This window comes from Geospiza fortis, unplaced genomic scaffold (assembly GCF_000277835.1).
Source record: "Geospiza fortis unplaced genomic scaffold, GeoFor_1.0 scaffold131, whole genome shotgun sequence".
NCBI classification, from domain to species: domain Eukaryota; kingdom Metazoa; phylum Chordata; class Aves; order Passeriformes; family Thraupidae; genus Geospiza; species Geospiza fortis.
Genome location: NW_005054391.1, coordinates 2,935,516 through 2,941,652, shown reverse-complemented (window position 1 = coordinate 2,941,652; position 6,137 = coordinate 2,935,516).

The window sequence follows — 6,137 nt, the reverse complement described above, 5'->3', positions numbered from 1 at the left end:
ATAAACAAGGCAGAGCTTCGTGGTAGTAGTGTGGCCAAAATATCTGTGCTGAGGTATTTGTGCTGGCACATGCCAGCATGTCTACATGTCATGTAGGCAAAAAACGTTTTCCTCCCAACCTTGTGAAACTTCAGCTGGAATTTTCTTAACTGCAGGATGAAGTTAATATCCTGCACAAACAGTAGGAATTTGGAGCTTTACAAACTGAAAGCATGACCTTGGTGTAGGAAGTAGAAAGTGATCCTAAATGTAAGGGCTGGTAAGAAGGCCTGCTTAAAAAAAGCAATATAATGAACAGCTGCTGTGATCTTGGACAGATTTTTCAGGAAGTACTTAGTGCTCATGGTGACCAGTAGGATTTATTTAGTGATGGTGTAAACAAAACATAAAATTCTGAATAAAGAAATTTAGAAACCACTTATGCTACAGATTCAGCAGTGCTGAAAGTGATAGCTGCTGGTCAGGAATTATGCCAGCTCTTTTATGTTTACAGTTTTCTTGATTCAAACATGTCCTGACATGTCTAGAATTATCTAGCAGCGCAGTTTTCTGGAATAAGTGAAGGCCAAAAATGGGAGAGACTCCGCTGAAATTATGGCATCCAGCTTTATAGGTTTGGTTCAACATTCTTGAGAAGATGTAAGAAGAGGTTCTCTGGTCCTTTTTCTTAGAGTTTATTGTTAGCAGCCAAAGATGAGGTATTTTTAGGCCAGTACTTATTTCTCAAAAAATGCTTTCAACCTTGGAAAGTTGGTTTATATATAAATAAACTCCTCCATGCGTTCCCATCTGGTAACTTTTGAAATCTTCAGATTTGTTCACTGAAGCATGCTTCCTTTCCATCTCCCTCACCAATTTCCCTGCTGCAGAGCGCTGAAATTGGGAAGAGTCTGCTAGCTTTATGTCCCCAGTGACACATCCTTTTCTCTCTACCCCAGTCCAATCTAAATTGGATCCTTTCCTAGGAGTGCAGAGAAATGAGGGGTAAATAGGCTGAGTGATGCCACACTGGAAGCTGTATAGCTGTTGATGTAAATATCCTGGGAGTCCCAGACCACACCTGACAACAAGGGCCAGGTGCTTCCCTGCCTCCTGAATGGCAGTCTGGGTTGTTCTGCTCAACAGTATCCAAGAGGGCATCCATGGCAGAGCAGATGTAACAAGGTAATGTGAGTCTCATTTTTATGCCCAGCCTCTGTTTGAATCTGCTGTGCCTGAGGTTCTCATGGTTGCAGTATGTTAAACCTTTCCTAAGGAGCAACCTTGTGTCCCTTCTGACATGTTGTTCTTTGACCTGAGATTGCTTGATGCTCTTGGCTGCAGAGCTGCTGGTTAGCTGGAACATTTTGTCTTGTGAATGATTCCTGTAAAGGGCAGTTACAAAGTGTTGTGGTGTGTGTGCTGTTTGGTCGAGGGTTCACGGGTTTCCTTAGTTCAGTGTTAAATGTTAAATGTTTTATATGTTTTTAGCTTATTCTATATTAAGTTCTATATGCCTAAGATGGCACCTGTCCCAGGCCCCCCTCCCCCATTTCTTCCCTCAGCCACCCCTGTCAGTCTTTTAGTTGCTTAGTTACTCCCGCCTTTTTGTTGCAATTTTTATATCAATCTTTTAACCCCTCCTTAGTTTCCTTGGTTACCCTCTGACCCCTCCTATGTTGCCATGCCAACCCCCCTGCCCGTCACCTCCTGTCCGCTCCCCTAGCCCCAGAATCTTCCATCTGGGGCCGAGGGTGATTAGGCAACCCCCAAGTCCCCCCCCATGCTCTGCCATGATTTGTTATTATGTTTTGTCTATTAGGTTATAATGTTCCGTTATTGGTCTGGGGGCGAGCTTCTTCCTCCCCCTGGCCACCCTTTATAAGTTGCTTCAGTCTCCGCCCTTTTGGGCAGATCTCCGCAGGTTTCCTATGTGTCTGTACCCCTCACCTTCCCCTTCATTAAACCCCCCGCTGCTGAGATCTGCCTGCCTCCTGTCCATCATTACGCGATTTTCATCAGCTGTTGCCAGAAGGCCTCACTTCAGTCCGGACTGAGGCAGCCTATCCCCTTACGCCGGGAAGGGCTCAGTCCGCATCTGACTGCTGCTGGTGTGCGCGTGGCACTGGCCGGGCTTTCTCTTCCTGCAGATGCAATGAAGACCCAGCTGGGTCCGTGTATGGGTTTCATGCTCAGCATTACAGTTGAACCTCTCTGTGTTTCCTCTTATGTCTGCACATTACTTTTGAACTGAGCTTTCAGTGGAGTTTGAGTGCAGAAGGTGGAATTCGGTTCGGGTCGGATTTTTTATGGCCATTAGGTTTTGTCTAAAAATGGGAACTAAGTTATGGGATCCCTTATGTGACATGTTGCTCCAAGTGTACAGTCAGTCTTCCTGACCCATTATTTTTGGGCTGTGTTGGGTGTCAAGCAAACATTGCAGCCACTTTACACTTTGCCCACAATAGATTTGGCTTGGTTACAGAGGATGCCTTTGGAAATGGAAATATGCAAACTCTTGGTGCTTAACTATTGAAACTTTTGTGGCGTTTGCCCCACTGTCCCAGGAAAAGTGTGTAAGCACATCATTGCATGCTGCATTCCCCTACCAGTATCTTCTGAGCAGAAGGTTTGTGGAGAAAAAAGGGAAAGGAATATAACAAAACTATTGGGGTACAACTTTCTCATGTAGGTAGCCTTAGGTATTTTCCATACACAAGAGACAAAGAAACAAAAAAAGAAGGTGTTGGGGGTAAGGCACCTGGCTGTGAAAAAGGTCTGTGGGTTCACCTCCCCCAGAGCTAAATTGTGGTAGTGCAGGCTCTGGCCTAGCTAGGAAAATGGACTGCAGGGGCAAAAGGCACCACAGGCGAAGCAAGAAGTCTTAATGGCAATAGGAAGTATTCAACCTCTTTGTATCAACTGTGCACCATTGTAAAACTGAATCCAAAGCTGCTGAGACAATGGCTGAGCCTTTGCATGACCTTCAGAAAAGTAGGTAGTGAAACACTTTATTTGGTGTATGGAGGCAGGAAGGAAGAAGGTCCAGAGGATCTTGAAGTATATTTGGGTATTATCTGAAGTATCTTTTCAGCCAGTATGCAATCTCAGTCCTGAACACAGCATACTGTACAAGTGACAGTAAAGAAGTGACAAGCCAAGGACAGCATGTTACCTGGGAGTGGGAATTGTACTTTTGTTGCTTAGATGGACTTTGTAAAGCACTGGTTGCCTGCAGGGCATTAAAACATCTTTTCCTTCTAAAGCTCAGAAATTATCAGTGTTTGAGAAATGTGACGGAGGTGGCTTGCACATTCCTCCTTGCAACATGGCGAGCCTAGGAAGACAGACAGCGCAGTTTTGTTTGTTCATTTTTCTGAGATATTTCCAGTATTGCTTGTATTCTGGGATAAGGAGAGAAGAGAGTACACAGAAAGGGGAGATTGTGTCACCAGATCCTAAGACAGGAGTGAAAACTCCCAGATTTCTTTGGCTGTATCATAGTTGACTGCAGTTTTCTTTGAAAGTGGTTGGCTTATGTTACAGAGACTCTAGTCCAGGCTGTGAGTTTTCACTGAATAGGCACTGATTAAATTCCAAAGGATCTTGTAGATGTTTGAAAAGGTTATCTCTGCATGCAGAACAAGTACCTCATACTGCTGGGATCCCCCTCATAGCAGAGATTGCCAGCCCTTGATATACCCATATGTAGCTAAGCCTTTACATGAGAGAACAAATACTGTACTGGTCAAATGTTTCTTTAGAGTAACTGAGCTAACAATCTGGCTTAGGTTTTTTACCATGTATTAAGTTATTAAAAACTAATTTTGTAAGCAAACAACTCTTGTTTTGACTCAGTTTCACATCAGAATAATCTGTCTAGGTGTATTCTTTGCTTATATTCATACTCAAATATTGAATTTCACCTATGTTTTACACCATAGCCAGGATGTCCTATAAGGAAATATAAGGCTATTGTAATTTAAAAAGCCAGAGTCTACTGATAAGCCCGATATTAAAAGGAATAAAAATCCAGTGGCAATCAGTTAAAATATATTTTGTTTAATCTTGGTTGGAGTGTGGGAACCATCTCTGCTTGCTAATGTGTCATGGCGAGTGCCTTAATTGCTCCTCTTTTTGTCCTTTGATGCAAAGGTGAGGAAAATATCTTTGGTTTATTTTTGGCATGTATCTAGTAATTGGAAGTGAATCAAGTTTTGAAAGAAGCATTTCATTTTCTTGCGTATATTCAGCATGAGATGAAACAAAGTGAATTTTGTTGTGGCTTTCTAAGGCAGTGGGAAATCCCAGAGTTGTGTTCATTTCAGTATCAGTTGAGTGGTTTGCTTCAACACCAAAAAACTCAGAATATGCTTTGAGGCACTGTGCTATTGCTTTAGTTGTGCTCTGCAAAGACCAAGTACATGCCCTCATGCCTTTCACTATCCAGGGAAGAAGTTTTCTGGGGGAGGAGTGTGTATGAATATGCTGGGAAACAGCCTCCTTTCTGGTTAGTGTCTGGCCAAAGTGCTCTGTATTTTTGGGCAAGGTGTGCTTATATTGCACAGTCTCTGGGCTGGCTGATGTGTGCTACCCTCCCAGATGACTGTTCTCCCCCAGAGAGGTTAACAGGCTGCTCTGCTCTGGAGTGCCATGACAGAGGCTGCTCCTGCCTCTCCCTGCATCAGCAGAGCAGGGCTGCAGTGTGTAGCTGCTCAAAGGCTGCTGCTGCTGAGACGGTGCCCAAACACTCCCACAGGAATGGCATGAGACTGTGTCAGGGGAGGTTTAGGTTGGATATTAGAAAAAGGTTCTTCCCCCAGAGGGTGGCTTGGCACTGGAACAGGCTCCCCAGGGCAGTGGCTGCCGCACCAGCCTGACGGAGCTCAAGGAGCTTTTGGACAATGCTGTCAGGCACATGGTGTGACTCCTGGGATGTCCTGTGCAGGGCCAGGAGTTGGACTCGGTGATCCTTGAGGGTCCCTTTCAGCTGAGCATATTCCGTGGTTATGTATGTGCAAAGATATGCCTGCCAGTAGCTATAAAACCCTAAAATAGAATATGTAGTGTGTTGCCTTTCTCAGTCACTCATTTCTGTGGGGTACTTACTGTTACAGTATCCACAAAGAAGTGCCATCGTGGTACCAGGATGCATTGGGGTAAACTGCTGTTTTGGGGCTCCTTATGTGGAAACCTCCATTTGTTATTCCATAGCACTTCACACCTGCATGCACAAGTGTGCTTTCCATTGCTCCAGAGGCTGGTCCTGGTGGCTTTGGCTGCAGCCCTGGCATGCCATACTTTTATGTGCTTCCTCTCAGCATTTCCATGCAAATTGGGGGTTTCAACCTCTAGCCACATAGGAAATACAATCAGTTATGGTAGTTGTCTGTCTGAAAGTTGGTGTAAATGGCTTGCTTGCCATCACACAGGTACTTTGTAGTGAAGCCTCCTGGCATACTAATGCAGCAAGCAATTACTTGAATCTTAAAATCATCTTTCTTTTCCCACTTCTGACTCATACAGAAGGCAGCTTCTGCAACAGAGTGGAAAGGGACAAGCAGACAGTAGAGTCTCCTTCACCACCTGACTCTGCCTTCCTCCCCATGCAGACCTATCTCATATGCAGAATGAGGCAGAGCCCCCAGGGGAAAAATAGCATCTAATCACAGCACTGGAAGCAGAGCGCTTATGCACGCAGGTGCTGGTGCAAGGTCACACAGCCTCCAATTTGCGTTCTATTTCTGAAGCCTGGAGTACTCAAATGACATTTTTCCTTCCTTCTTTCCCTCCTGCTCCCAAACCTTGTTTACTATATATCTAACTGCTCAAGGCCTGATGATTCTGTCATCTTTATTCATAAGTTGGTGAGAAGAAAAGATGGAAGCTAGACCTAAGCTACAGTCAGTGTTTTATTAGCTTACAAACTCTGCTTACAAGGGAGGCTTGCGAGTGACCATTGCTAGAGGGTGAAAAGCCTTTTGGCCAAACCCAAGCAAGTGCAAGTCCTGAGCTGCAGCTCTCCGGGTGATAACTTTGCTGTTTGTCAGAAGGTAATACTTGTTAAGTCCCCTCTATCTTTCCTTATTATCCTGTTGAGATAAAGCTGAAGTTTTATGTAAATAAGTCTAAGAGGGAAGGGGCTTAAAAGTAAAGTC